Source organism: Alligator mississippiensis, chromosome 3 (assembly GCF_030867095.1).
Source record: "Alligator mississippiensis isolate rAllMis1 chromosome 3, rAllMis1, whole genome shotgun sequence".
NCBI lineage: Eukaryota > Metazoa > Chordata > Crocodylia > Alligatoridae > Alligator > Alligator mississippiensis.
This window is the reverse complement of record NC_081826.1, coordinates 156,944,461-156,960,409: the sequence shown is the minus strand read 5'-3', so window position 1 is coordinate 156,960,409 and position 15,949 is coordinate 156,944,461.

Here is a 15,949-nt window from a genome sequence, read left to right as displayed (position 1 = left end):
CAAAAAATATTTTTGTCCTGATTTACATGTGTTTGTACAGTATACATAGAGGTGATAGTATAATAGCCTAAAATGAAGTCTTATTCCTGTATATTGTGGAGGTTATGGGGGGTTAGGTATAGGTTTGTGGGGGGCTGTGGGTGTGTGGGTATGTAGGGTGTTGGGGAGGGTGTGGGGGGTGGATAGGTGTGGGGGTTTATGAGGATGGGGGTGTGAGTGAGTATGTGGGGTGAGGGAGCATGTGGGTATGTGTAGATATGTGGGGTGTGTATGGGTATGGAGTGTGTGGTGGGGAGGGTGGTTGGGGAGGGTTGTGGTGTATGTGGAGGGGGAGGGTGGCCTGGCTGTGTGAAGGGGTGGGGCTGTGGGGTTGGGGTCTGCATGTATGGTAGTGTGAGGGGGGTGTGGGTACATGTGTGTTTGTGGGCCCCGCCCTATGAGCGCACACATACACACTCTCTCATTCTCTCTCCCTCCTTCATTGCCCACAGGCCCCACCATGGCAGATGGAGCCCTTGCTGGTGCTTCCCCAAGCCCAGGCTCCATACTCCTGCTACTCCTGGACATGGGGCACTGGCACTCGATGCTACTTGCTCCTCCCGCCTGTCACCATCTCCCTTCTACTGCTTCCCTACCTTACTGCCTGCTTCTGCTGCTTCCCCATCCCCCCCCCGCCTGCCATTCCAGCACCACAAGTTTCCTAGCTGCATGGTTACGACCACAGGACGCAGCAGGAGCCAGCCTGGCCGGTACTGCACGGAGTCAGCCAAGAATTGCAGGGGTTGGGCCAGCTCTTGCTGAGTCCTGTGGTCCCAGTGATACAGCTGGGAACCATGTGGTGCCAGAGCAGGGGGTGAGAAGAAGCAGAGGTAGCAGGCAGGAAAGCATGGAAGTTTCAGTGGCAGGTGGGGGGGAGGGGTGAATGGCAACAAGTGGGTGAGTGGGAGCGCAATGACAGCTTGATGGGAGCACGGGGCCTGTGTTGGTAACCTGGGCCAGGGCCGGTGGAGGCCCAGAGCAGGGTGGCAGCACAGGGTCTGGGCTGGAAGGGGCTTTATAGAGCCATGCTGGGCTGCACCATTAGGGAGCCAGGGGAGCCGGTCTGACTCCATAGAGCTCTTGCCAGCCCTGGCCCCAGGGCACTGGTGCAGGCCCCCACTCCTGCCCAACTATTGCTGCACTCATGCCCTCCCACCCGCTCACTGCCACTCACCTTGACACCTGCCACCACCACTTCCCCACTTTCTTGCCCACCACTGCTTCTCCCCACCCCCTCGACCACCCACCGGCTGCTCTGACACCACATGGTTCCTGGCTGCATTGCCAAACTGCAGGACTCAGCAGGAGCCAGGCTTGCTCTCCCTTCCCACCCCTCCCCACCCCCCAGTTCTTAGCGGAGTTCCCACTTGGGTGGAGGGAGGTAGGGAACAGTCCCAGGGTCCCAGGCCAGAAGACTGTGCTAGGCAGAGCTGGATCCTGCCGCTGGCTCCTCCTGAGTTCTACTGCTGCTGGTGCCTTGTCACCTTTGACAGGCAGCCAGGGGCAGATGATAATTAATTTTCAAAATTTTTTAGGGGCCCAAGAGGCTGGATAGAATGGCTTGGGCATGGACCACATTTTGCCCACCCCTGCTTTAGCCTGTAGCAGGGTAGGCAATGTTTTTTGGCCAGAGTGCTGAAAAAACCACGATGTCTACCTTGGAAGGTGCCGGAATACCGGCATGCCAGAAAAACAAAATTGGGGGGGAGGAAGGGAGCGAGAGGTACAAGGCAGGACACACTGTATATTACTATATTTAACAATCATATATTTTGCCTTTGTTGTTGTGTACTTTTTTATTAAACAAGTTGCAGTGAGAGAAGGAGAGAAAAAGATAAATAAGAGAAAGATGAGAGAGAAAAAAAAGAGGAGAGAGAGAGAGACAGACAGAGAAAGGAGAGCAGAGAACCAGGCTCGCGCACGCGTGTGCACGCACACACACACACACACACACAGAACTACATGTGCACAAACACAAGAGAACCAGAACAGACACGTGCACACACACATCCAGAACCAGACGTGTATGCACACACAGATACACAGAACCAGAGGCAGACAAACATACAGAACCAGATGCATGGGTGCACAGAGCTGGGCTGCTGGGCCACTGGACAAAGTCCAACAATGCCCTGGGCCTGCCAGAGCCCCTGTGTTTCCCTGGGGAGCCAGCCCCTGGGCTGCAGCATAGCCAGCCAAGGGCCTGGGCCAGAGCCTGCCCATCAGCCCAACCATCCACCCACTCCACACAGCTAAGCCTGCAAAGGTGTGGCGCTCCTGGCAAGGGGCAGTGCCAGCCTCATTCCACTAGTGGGGCTGAGCCAGTGCTGGGCTTGGAGTGGGTGGGAATCAGGCCGGCTCAGCTGCAAGCCCTGCTGCAAGCAGCCTGGGCCCCATAGTTGGCAGCAGCTACCGAGAGCTGTGGCTGGCTGCAGCCAGGAGGTTGCAAACAGCCTCACATGCGCCTTTGAGCAGACGGTGGGAGGGGCATGATGCAACACAACCTCAGCTTCTCCCCTGCTGCCAGCACAGAGCTGATGACTGGGCTCCGGAGCCCAGAGTAGCTGCTTGTAGCCAGCCTGAGCTCTGGGCTGTTGCAGCAGGCAGGCTGCAAACAGCTGTGCCGGGCTCCAAAGCTCCAGCATCAGCTCCATGCTGGTGGTGACTGCACATGCACCTCAGAGCGGACAGCGGAGATAGGGCCTGGCCCTAAGGCAGCTCAGCCCTCCCGCTGCCCGCTCTGAGGTGCGAACGCAGTCACCACCAGCATGGAGCTGATGCCAGAGCTGTGGAGCCCAGCACAGCTGTTTGCAGCCAACCCGTTGCTTGCTGCAGCTGCCCAGAGCCCAGGCTGGCTACAAGCAGCTGCACTGGGCTCCAGAGCCCTGCCATCACCTCTGTGCCAGGGGCGGGGGAGAGACCGGGGCTGTGCTGCCTCGGGCCCCTCCCCCACCACCTGCTCCGGCTCAGGTGCATGCATCGGGACAGAGCTGATGCTGGAGCCCGACACAGCTGTTTGCAGCCTGCCTGCTATACCCTGCCCCGGCTCTGGGTAGCTGCTGCCAACCACAGAGCCCGGGCTGCTTGCAGTAGGGCTTGCAGCTTCCCAGCCGCCTGCTAGGAACAGTCCCGGCTCCATGGTTGGCAGCAGCTACCCAGAGCCAGGGCTGGTGGTGGCGTGCTGAGCAAAATGGCATTGCGTGCCATGCTTGGCACGCATGCTGAGGGTTGCCGACCCCTGGCCTATAGGCTCAGATCCAAGTACGGGGCTGGCTGGGGCCAAAGGGAAGAGCTTACTTTCATGAAACTTTATTGTCAAGCACAGTGCAAATACTGTTCTAAACTAAACAGTATTATTGTTTGCTGGGCAGATGTTTCCAGCTTGCAATCCTCAACATGTTAGTTCTCCGGAGAGCTGTGTCACTGCTCCAGGCAGGGGTTGGGACTTGCAGAAGAGTTCTAAATCTTGCCAAGATACCTGGTTTCCTAGATTGCCTTCTGCAACCTGGGTCTGGCTCCCTATTTGCCATTCAGTTTCTAGAGTTGCAGTAATCTGCTCCCTAACCTAGGCCACAATGATCAACCTGAAACAAAATTTCTTGTAAGTGAGATGGTACTCATTTATAGTGTTCTTGAGCTACCGTGAATTATGCCAACTGTTTTATAATTAGGAACCACTGTCAATTACGCTCAAGAGCTGGTGCTTTTACCTGCTCAGAGATGTATTTTGAGGGGTTGTTTTGTCTAATTTTTTGTCTTTTTTGGGGGGGTGGGGGGTGTGAGTCATTGATATATTTCCAAAACAAAGCATTCTTTTTTTGGAATAAGATCACTTTAATCATGTACTTGACCAACACACCCAGCTTTAGGTGAAGAGTTGGTCAACATCTTTACTACGGAATTTTTCATTGAAAAATGAGTAGGTGTTGATAAGAAGTAGCTCCCCCCTCCCCCCCCCCCCCCAAAAAAAAGTCAACACAAAATTCTTTCCCTTCCCTACCCCCATTCAACATTTTTTAGGAAATTCACCTCTCCCACTTTTTTTTCCTCCCACTGCTGGAAAAATAGGAAAAAATGAGTTCCTGACCCTAAATATACATTTGCACATGTGCTCTCTCCCTTTCACTCACTGTTTCTTTCCTTTGTTTCACCTGTTCCTTTCCCCTTTCCCCTCTTGAAGAGAAAATGGAATCTCCCTCACCAAAATAAAAAAAAGAAAATTTTTAGAATGTTTTCATTGAAAGATGTTTTATGAAAAATTTTGAGGGGAGAAAACCTTATTTCTCACTGACCACATTTGATTTTTTTTCTTTGACCAACCCTACTTCAGTACTGCAATTATTTCCAGTGTCTGCAGCAAAAAAAGGGTTGGTTCGTCATGGTCAGCCATGAGCTGGGTTCAGTTATGATCTGCCTGGTACTCCCTTCATACGTGCCAAATGTGGTGTCAGTTCTACATCTACTAATAGTGCAGAGTCAGAAAATATTTTTTACACACCAGGAGAGGAAAAGGGTTATAGTTTTTACTGAACCAGTCCATGGCTTTGCCATCAGTCCTGAGCTAGGGCTTCAGTTTGAAGCTGACAAAAAGAATAATTTTAATGAATGAAACAGGAGTAAGCCCTGTAAGTGCCAACAGACTGAGTTATTACTTATGAGCTAAGCCCAAGAGCCATATACAGCTTCATACAGCTGGACTGGTGCCTTCTGTTTAGCCCTCATGTAAAACCAGTAACAGAGAGAATGAGCCACAGGCCCAGGGCTTTGGTATCAGAGACTGATGAAGTCTGGGCTTCTTGTACTAGGCCCACTGAAAAACCAGGGTTATGGAAGGTCTTAGGCCCTGACCTAGGGTTACCATATTTCCAGGTCCAAAAAAGAGGACACCTTTCATGGGGAGCACCATGGGCAGGAGATTGGGGGAGGGGGCAGGGCAGTGTCATGAGCCCTGCCCCTGCCCATTCTGTTGCTCCTCACTGACAAGCCACACCCCTGCAGCCCTATTTCTGCCCCTCACTCTGGACCCGCTGACCACAACACTGCCAGTGTCCCTCACTCCCAAACAGTAGTACCCTGCCCCCCACCCCTTGCTGGTGTCCCTCACTCCCAACCTGCAGCCCCCTGGTCCTGCCAGTGCTCTGCACACCCAGCCCACAGTCCCATTCCATCCCCCATGCCTCCCACTCCTGATCTGCAGCTCCCTGCCCCCACCCAGCCCTGGTGGTGCCCCTCACTCCCTACCTGCAGCCCCTGCCCCCCTGCCAGTGCCCCTCATTCCAGACCTGCAGCCCCCTGCTCCCCTCCCAGCCCTGCTGGTGCCCCTCACTCCCAACCCAAAGCCCCCCACTTCCAAGTCCTGCCAGTGCCCCTCACCCCTAACCTGCAGCACCCCAGCAGCTCAGGCAGTGCCTCTCACCCCCAATCTGCGGCCCCTGCCCCCCCAAACCCTGCTGGTGCCCCTCACTCCCCACGCACAGCCCCCCCTACCCAGTGATGCCCCTCACTCCGCACCCACAGCCCCCTCCCCCCCAGTCCTGCTGCCCAAGCAGCTCCCGCATTTCTCTCTTGCTGTCTGTCCCTCCCTCCCTGCTCCTGGCTATTTTTTGCTGTTTCTGTGCTGTACCACAAGGCAGTTGGCTGTCGAGGTCACGTGACCCCTGACAGCCAATCACCTTGCCTGCTGCTCCCAGATGCAAGCAGCCAGCCTGGGAGGGAAGAGGAACAGCAAAAAACCCATGCATTTTGCTCTTATTTTAAAAACCCACCCAGATGCAGCAGAGAGGGCCAAAAAAGAGGACGTGTCTGGGAAAACCCGGACACATGGTAACCCTACCTGACCCTGCAAATACTTCTGTACATTAAGATAGCTCTGATGAAATCATGGTTAATACTTCACTCAGTTAATTTCCTGAATAAAACTATTTAGAAAGGAAAGCGTAGTCCAGCTGTTAGAGCACTAGGCTCTCTGTGTCCTTAGAGCTTCCACCTTTCATACCGCATGGTCCAGAAGCTGCTATAGATGTCCTGTATGTCTTGGACAAATCATTCAGGCTTACAGGTATTCCTATGCCTAAATGATGATTCAGTCATTAGTCTTCCTGCTTTGGGTCCCCATTTGTAATATGCTGTTACAGCTCTGGCCTATGTTCCTGGGGCATTGTAAAGACAAATCATGAAAGCCTGTGAGATGCACTGAGGTTGGGCTAATGCAGGGGTGGGCAAAAGATGGCCCACAGGCTGGATTTGGCCCTCCAGGCAATTTCATCCAGCCTGCGGGTGCCTACTATTAATTGTACTCTGCCCAGCCCGTGCACTTCACCCCCACCTTGAAGCTCAGGAGGGGCCTGGCCCCAGCCAGCATGCACAGCTCCCAGGCAGGGCCACTATTATTACTGCTGCAACCACTGGGGGACCCACTCAGCTTCCCTGACTTCCAGTGGCTCCTACTTGTGTCCCTGCTGCAGTGCTCACTCCAAGCAGCAGGTAGGGAAGCTGCATCTGAGTGGGAATGAGGAGCATGGGGATGGGGCTGGCAGGAGCATGGAATGCAAGGCCCATGCCCAGTGGGGTGGTGGGAACACAGAGCTTGGGTGGGCAGGGTATGGGTTTGTGGGGTGTGAGGGAGGGGGGGAGGTCTGGGGACACAGCCTCCACCACTGGTGGCAGCAGCAGCAAGCGATGGGCCCTCAGGGTGCTTATGGCCTGTGCAGGCACAGCCACTGATGGCATGCAGCTCCAGCCATTTTCAGAAGCTGCATGTGGTGGCAAGGAGCAAAGCCACACCAGCCCATGGGTCTGTGCATCATGGTGTGTGTGTGTGTGTTGGGGGGGGTTAACACCCCCCCAACCTCCCTCACAACCCACAAGTCTCACATGCCTACACCCGCCCCACACCCACAGCCATACCCTCTCAAAAGCCCCACACATATCGCATGCCCCATACACATGTCACACCCCACAAACCCCACCATACACACATACACCACCACACCCCACACACTCCCGCCCCATGCACAATATATGAGTAAGACTTTATTTTTGAGCTATTATGCAGTCACCACTTTATACTCTACAGAAACACATAAATCATTACTTTTTTTTAAATAAAATTAAAATATATTATAGTAGATATTTAACTTTTAGTATATGATTTGTTTTTTTTCCTGTTCCAAGATGGCACTCCCCTGCCCCTCCCCACCAACAGAGTACTTCTGGGGCAAGGGGAGGGATTTACAGTGGCAAAAGTGAGGGGATAGGGAGTAGGACTTCTGGTCCCAAGGTGGTGAGCAGGGGGCCACCATCAACAGCTCACCAAAATCCATTAAATGGCCATCGAGCTGAAATAATTGCACCCCCTCTTCCCCCGAGCTAATGGGTGCTATAGACATATCCAAGGCATGGGGAGGTCTTGTATGAAAAGCATTTGAAGGATCAGACCCTCAAGTCCCACACTAACAGTTTTGGAAGCATTTCACAATGTACAGCAGGTTTGCACTTTTCCCGTGTTAATGTGCCATTGTATTTCTGAACATTATGTAACACTTTCAGTAGCAAACAGGAGCAAGCAGGTTTTACTCAGTTCACAGCATCTGGTATGTGTTTATCATCCTGCAGGTACTGTCAAATCTTTCCTTAAGCCCTCAATTTACTTAGATTTTTATTTTGTAATTTTTTTCCCTTCATATTCATTTATACAATGACTTCCATTAAAGATGTAGGTTGATCACAGTAGGTATTTCTTTCTATTTACTTTAGGGTTTTTTCCTCTGTATTTAAAATGACCATGCCACACAATTGTAACGACCTCGGCAGTTACATGTGTTAAGCATCCAATGGTTTACCACTGTACTACTCCAGGGTGCCTGTAGATGCTCGTGGACACTGCTCCAATGCACTGTAATTATAGCATGTTGGAGCAGGCATGATTAATCAAGTCTGCTGGAACTTGTTAATTAGCATGCTTCAGCAGCCTCCATGTCTTGTATTTAGCATTTATGCACTTCAAAATGGCGATGGGGTGCTTTAACTAAACTTTTTGCCAAACGATTTTTACTTAAAGCACCCCTGCCACCATTTTGAAGAGCAGGATGATGAATACAAGAGATTCTGTGGGTGCTTTAATTATAGCAGATTTTGAAGCACTCCCTCTCCCTGCCCCTGGAGCACATGTAAAGATGTCACCAATTTTTGTGCTCATAGAACTTCATTGAACTCAAAGGACTTGCATATGTCTGGAGTTTAGGTCCAGTGAGTATGTATTAACATTCAAATGCTGTTGTACTGTTAAGAGCACACTGCCCTGTACATTCAAATAGTGGTTAGTTTACCAGGTAATAGCTTAAGCTCAGGGGCAGGCAAAGTCCAGCCTGTGGGCCAGATCAGGCAGGCAGTGGACTCCATTTCCCAGCTGCCCCTGCCTACATGGCTGGAGTAGGTCTCCTCAAGGCTGTGGTTGCCATGGAGACTGGCCCCAGCTGTGCTGGCATGGCAGGCATCAGGGCAGGGAAGGAGGCTGCTCCAGAGCCGCTGGGATCTTGTGGTGGGGGCAGTTTCGTTTGGGGCCAGAGGAGACCTGTGATTTGCAGCCTGCATGCTCTGGGCAGGGACATGCAGGCTGCAGATTGCAGTTCTACCCCAGCTCCTTGCAGCTGTGACAGTGTGGTTCCAAGCTGGGGCAGATCCATGATCTGCTGCCTGTGAGCCCCTGCCCAGAGCATGCAGGCTGCAGATTGTGGCTCTGCCCTGGCCCCAGGCCAAGCTGCCCCTGCTGCAAGAACCCAGCAGCTCCGGAGCAGCCCCCTTCCCTGCTCTGCCATGTCCTGTGAGTGCGGCTGGGGCCAGGCTCCATGGCAACCCCAGCCTTGCACTATCACAGCGCAGCTGCTGCTGGGGTCTCCACAGAGACCAGCCCCAGCTATGTGGGTGGGCTGCTGGGAAATGGAGTCCAGCTGCCAGCTGGATCCACCATCTTGCCTACCCCTGCTTTAGCTGTTCAACCAATTGTTGGTCCTTGATAGAAAAAACTTGTTTGAGGTGTATTTCCAGCGTGGTTAATTTTATATGCTTGGCATCTGTTGTTGTTAACTTGCAGACAGGTACCAGATTCCACATCCAGGGTGTTGAAAATATTCATCACTCAGAAAAGTGGCTTTTTTTTTCGGAAGTGATTTTCTTTAGTCTGTCTTGTGCTTCAAGAAAACAGGGGAGAAAACAGTGTATGGGGAGTAGAAGCTGACATTCATCTCATCAATTAAATTAAAGTACTGGAGTTTTCCTGAAATTTTGACTGGTCTGCCCATTGAGCCAAATCTGGCAGCCCTTCCTAGAGTGTCTTTATCCAGTAATTCTGTTATATGAACAGCATGAGAGTAAAATACAAGAAATGCAGTAACCCAACCAGAGCTTGCTTAGCAGTGCATTTTCAATGGTTGCTTTAGTAATCAAGGATTTACTGCCAGAAGTTTGTTCTTATCTGTTATGTCTGAATGCTGGTGCCTGTTCAGCAGATTAAAGATAAGTCAAAGCAGTGGTAAAATGTCCTTCCTGAACCAAGAGAGGTCAAAAGCCTTCACCATTGTGCTTTGTGTAAATATTTTCTAATGAGATTAAACTCTGTGCAATATTCACCTTTTTAATTGATGGGTTCTCTTATTTCTAATGTCAAAAAGTTAGTGACTGCTGTAGCATGAAGCAGACCTTGGGGCATGTTCTGCTTCATTTTAGATTATTTGGTTAAATTTTTAGAACTCCAGGGGCTGAAATTCACTGGGCTACCTTATATATGAAGTCAAACTGGATGATCTGGATGAGTGTGAATGGACCATTTCCCAAATTAAACTGTTTTTCTGTTGCTGATGAAAGGTTACTCTTCTATCATTCGGTTACAGTTTTGGAAACAGATCCAAGTCTGTCCTGTGTGGTTGGTAGTGCCCACTGGCACCAAGTAAATGTCCCAGATGTATTGGCAGCGGCCCTACCACAAAGGGTCAGATTTTTCTCTTTTGCTTTAAACTATAAAAGATCTTGTGAATGCATGAGGTTGCAAGGATATATTTGTAAACATTCTATGCAGGAGCCATTGTATTTGTGTTTTTTATCATGATTTCTGGCACCGTCTAAACTAAATGTTTTATGGGGAGCTAATGATGCTTTTGTATCTCGTGATTTCCACATTGTCAACATGAAAGATACCTCTAATGTTAATCATTTTCCTCGAGATCTGAGGAACATTTTCTGGTGTATCACTCACTGCTGTGCTATTGAAAATTTGTTAAAAATTAGCTAGTTCAGCAGAGGGGGGCATAGATGTGTGGATGTAGGGCAAAGTAAGCTTAAGAGGGCTCAGTCTTTATCTTTCCCCAGAGGGATGGTACCAGCTGAGACAGAGCTGGAAAAGCCCAGCAGGGTCACCCTGAGGATCCTGGGAAAGATGACTAAATCAAGGCAAGGATCCAAGTGATCCATGCCTGGCAGAGATTTTTCACTAGTGATTGTGGGTGTCTACCTGAAGCCAGGCAAAAGAGTCCTTATTTGTAGAAGTCCTGAGTTCTCAGTCTCTGAACTTTGGGTCCATTTAAGGCACCTCAATTTGGACAAAATTAAGACACCCAAGGTCACTAAACACTTGAAAACTTTGTTCTATCTATGGTTTTTATGATTCCTGCCCCTCTTACCTTCCCCAGAGTGATGCCTTGGGCAGTGGGGAATCGTTGAAGGGACAATGAAGATTTTGTTAGCATCCAGAAGGATCAGTAAGTCTGGTGGTGAGTTTGTATTTAAAGGATGTTTTGGGTGTTAAGGTCTTGATCCTGCAAGTTATGGACAGACCCCTGTGACCATGTGACATGGAGACTCAAATAAGTAATCAGAAAAGCAGATGGAGTCTCATTGGCACAAGAGTCAGTGTATGTGAGCTGGCCTGGTATAACACCTACTTTTAATGTCGGGGAGTAACCATGTGCTCCCTGATGCCTTTGTCAGATAGGACAGCATTAGACTGCATTTAGAATGCAGGGTGGTGTTTGAAACGGGGCAGTTTGGCCTGATGGGAACACTGTAACTTGGGCACAGACCCTGCAGCTCTCCTGATGTCATTGCATCTGCAGCAACTTATGTCAGCCAAGGCCCAGAGTTTTTTGCAGTGTTTAGTTTTTCCAGCTTTAAATATTGTATATTTTTAACTGGTCGAAAATATGTTGAACTTTATTCTTTCTGCTAAAAAATGTTAGGGAAACATTTCTCATGAATGATTATGAGGTTTTCCTATTTTCCAACCAGATATTAAACTAAATTGGAAGACAAATATTTCAAAATGTTGCAATAGGAAATGGGGCTGGGGGAAGGAGCCTGTGAAAGCCTTCAAAGGAAATATTTTCCATCTTCCAACTAGTTTGAGTAAATTTTGATTTTTTTGAGTCTCGGTTTAAATACACTTGACTTAGCATATATTTGCTTTCCTGCTCCAAACAGCGCTTCAGAAGGATGCATACATTTCAATTCAAATAGGAACATATTTCTTCATATACTGCATCGATCTGTGATATTACCACCATCAGGAAGCAAGCTGTCCTCATTTTAATTAATTGCTTGGAGTTTAAGTGCTTTGAACATATAAAACACTATATTAGTGCTAAGTATTATAATTGTTGTCTTTCCTAGCAATTATATTTCTAGGTGAAAATATAATATGGCCATAATTAATCAGATATGGTAACAGATGGGAGTCCCACAGCATGTTGATAGTGTGGAAATTGCAAGATACAAAAGCATCATTAGCTCCCCATGAAAAATGCTGTTTAGACGGTGCCAGAAATCATGATTAAAAAATACAAACACAAAGACTTCTGCGTGAAATGTATACAAATATATCCTTGCAACCTCATGCATTCTCAAGACTTTTCATAGCACAACGCAAAGGAGAAAATAATCTGACCCCTTTTTTAGTGGGGTCAGTTGTACAGTCCTTATTCAAGCACAGCTTGAAGAGGAATGGATAATTGCTACAGAAGGCTCATCAAAGTTATGTAGAGAAAACATCTTCCTTGGGAAAAGAGAGAGCTTAGACACCCACACGTTAGAAGTGTGAGACTCATTAGTACTTTTTTTTTCCTGCACTTTAGTATTGTCGTGACTTTATCAATCAATGCCTCACAAACCAGAAGTATACATGTAAACAAAATAGCATCTGAAAGCTAGACAACTACCTACTTAAGCAGAAGAGTGATAAGAAAAGAAAAAGATGAGATTTTTTTCTATTGTTCAAAGCAACTAGCCACGAAAATCCAGTTGGAACTACAGCAGTGTCAGTAGAAAGGCCAGCTGGCAATGTGAGTCTTTGGGGAGATATTTAAGGTTTGATCTCTAATCTGCCATCAGAACTAGAATTGTCTGTTTTTTCTTGGCAGCTGCCAAGATCTACATGGCCCCCAGTTTTGGGGCAGCCTTGTTATGCAGAGTGTACCAGTGCTGAGCAACCCAAGGCAACTCTTGGGGCAACCACTTCCACAGTTTGTGTTGGAGTCAAATAATATAAAGAGCCAATAGACCAGGGGTGGGTAATTATTTTGGACGGAGGGCTACTTACCGAGTTTTGGCAAACTGTTGAAGGCTGCATGGGTAGCCCCACCCCTTGACAGGTGCCCCGGCCCCTGGTCGCCATATTGGGACTGGAAGTCCTGCCCCCGAACCCCTAACTTTTGCCACCAGAAGTCCCTCCCCTTGCCCCCGGAAGTACTCCTCTCTGCAACATGTTTTGCCATCTCAGAACCAGAAAAATACCAAACTATATTCTAAAAAGGGAACATCTAAAGCATTCATTAATTTGATTTCAAAAAGTATTTTGTCCTGGTTTACATGTATTTCTGTAGAGTATACAGAGGTGATTGTATATAATAACCTAAAATGAAGTCTATCTCTTATATATTGTGTGGGGGTGGAGGGCATGGGGGGTGGGTATCGGTTTGTGAGGGGCTGTGGGTGTGTGGGCATGTGGGGTGTGGGGGAGGTGTGGGTTGTCTATGGGGGGGTGGATGGGTGTGGGCTGAGGAAGCATGTGGGGGTGTGTGGATATGTGGGGTGTGGTGGGTATGTGGTTTGTGGGGAGCTGTGTGTAGGAGGAGGGTGGCTGGGGTGTGTGAGGAGGTGTGGGTGTGGGGGGTCTGCATGTATGGCAGTGTGAGGGGGGTATGGGTGCATGTATATAATGGGGTGTACACATGGGACTCATCCTATAAACACACACATGAGCACATATATACACACAGCCCCCCCCCAGCACAGCTCCATGCTTCTGCAGTCTTGTGATGCAGCCAGGAACCATGTGGTGCTAGAGCAGTGTGGGGGCAAGAAGGGAAGGAAATGGCTGGGGGTGGAGTGGGGCTGCGCTGCTCAGTCTCACTGCCAGCTCCCCCAGGGTCCTACTGCCCTTGGCTCCTGTCATCTTTCACAGGCAGCCAGGAGCAGATAAATATTTTCTAATTTTTTAAGGGCCTCAGGGGCTGGATAGAATGTCCTGGTGGGCCGGATTCAGCCTGCAGGCTGTATTTTGCCCACCCCTGTGATAGACCCAAGAGTCTTGAATCCTTTGGTTCCTGCTACTAGGGGCACTCCATAGAGCAAGGTTGTTTCACACTATGGAGCCCAGAAGGACTTTGACTAGAGATGCAGCTCTTGGAGCTTCCAGACTTATTATTGCTCAGCCTGGAACCCAGATTCTGAGGTCTTCAGACTGAGCTGGGAGGTCCCAGCAACACAGCATGGAACCTGGAAGCCCTGAGAACTGCTGTAGACTGGTAGGAGAGCTGTGGCTAGAGCCTATTTCAGGACAGTTCGCTTATCATGACATCCTCTTACAAGGCCAGGCAAGGTCTCAGCTATCTGGCTTTATGTCAGTACTGAATGAGAAATCCAGGATCTGGCTTAGGTGCTGTGAAATCCTCCCTCTTGCAAGGACTGAATTGCTGCATGCAGTCACCATTTTCTCTGAGCTCCCTACTGCCACCATTCTCCATATGAGTGTTTTGAGTGGGCCTTGTTCTGCTCAGTGGGTGAGTTTCACCCTGTGCACACAACTTTGGTTTGGCTCATTGGTATGTTTTTCACTTCTCCCCATCCCTGGCTTTTTCTCTTCCTAACCTCCACCCCCCACGCCTCTTCCCTTTTTTCACTTGTTTTCTTTCCTTTCCATCCTCCTCCTTCAATACCATGACCTAGCTGATTTTTTTTTCCTTTTCTTTTCTTTGCTGTGCTCCATGCACATGTAGGACTGAGGGGAAGCTGACGTGATCTGCAGTTCAAGATCATTTCCTTGTCCCTTACACAGCTGAACCTGTTTGGGCCTGCAACTCAGTTTCAGACCTTGCACTTTAGCACTTAAAGCATAAACATCTGCTGCTTGAGGTAAAACATGTGGGGGCAGATTTGTAAAGGTATTTAGGCACCTTAAATACCTAAGTATCAAAGACATGCATTATGGCTTTTTTCATTGATTCCACACTAAAAGCAATTTTAGACTCAAAAGCCTCCTATGGAGCTCCTGCTCCATGTGATGTTCAAGGAACTATGGGTTACACTGACACACAGAATAATACGGGCTAGGTCAAGGAAGAGAACAGAGCTGGTATGATGTATATAGTCATATCTCCCTGCTTGGACCTCCAAGTTGACCCCAACTAGGAATAATTTGTTTGCTGCTGAAAACACTTTTTTTTTTTGTATTATTACAGCCTGTCACCTCTGAACCAAATCCTGTGCACCCTTAATTATAGGAGGAACCCCATTAGCTTCAGAAAGAACTGTTCATGTGAGGAAGGTTTTACAGCACTGGGCCTGGCTTTCATAAAGGAAAGTTGATCTTATTTGAGAGGGCCACGAGTATTTAAAATTCAGTGCAAGTTTAAATGAATGCTCCCAGGAAGGGCACTGGATGTTCACATTGTGGTTTCTAGTTCCTGGGTTAGTGATCAGTTTCTCACCTTTCTTCTTCAACGTTCATACTTGCTGGCTGTGATGGATTGGAATTGCCCTTTGAGATTTTATTTTCTCAGTGTGAGAGGATCTTTTGTTTGCAGTGAAATCCTCTGACTTTTTTTTAGTTCACCAACAAGCTTTTGTTTATTCACAAACATAAGTACATTTTTATGAACGTAATTTTCTTTCCTGTCTCAGCCTGTCAGAAAAGTTTAGTAAAACTCCTATCTTGTGACAAATGGATTTTGCAGCCAGATGCAGCATATGTGCAGTCTACTCTCTCTGGAGTTGCTGTCCTTGTAAATTACAGAGCTAAAGACCAAAAACATCTGGGGCCCCCTTTAATGAGTGGTAAGCACTGGTTCTCAGTGTTAGCCAGCTCAAGCAGGGCTCATCAGGCTTGTTCGCACCACCTTTGTGCTACACCCAGGAGCACTGTCAGGAAGCCTGCCCTGCCCACTTGCACCCATTCTGCACACCCCGAATCCTGGAAATGTAGCAACATAGGCACTTCAGAAAGTCATTGAACATGTACCCATAAGTGTACCTGGGACAAAGAGCCTAAATATGGAACAGAGTGTGCCTTCTGCTGCTGCAAAGCAGCTGCCATTTTCCGGAGTTGGTGCATGTTGAGTGGGTTGTATGTTTCATAGTGACACTTCTGGATGTGCTGTGGAAGTAGCATAAATATACCCTCAGTGTTTGGCAAAAAGAAAACCACCTGATGTGGCCACCTTAAGAGTTTTGCTTCAAAACCACTAGTTTACAGCTAGGATGCAGAACACTTTTATTAGCTATGAGTCCAATATTAGCACTGTTAGATAGGACTGTATGAAACAGCACTGTTTCGTTTTGACTTCTGTTTTGCCGGGACAGTGTTTCATTTTTGAGTTTCATTTTGTTTTGAAGCACCGTTCTGTTTTGTTTCGTCAAAACTGTTTTG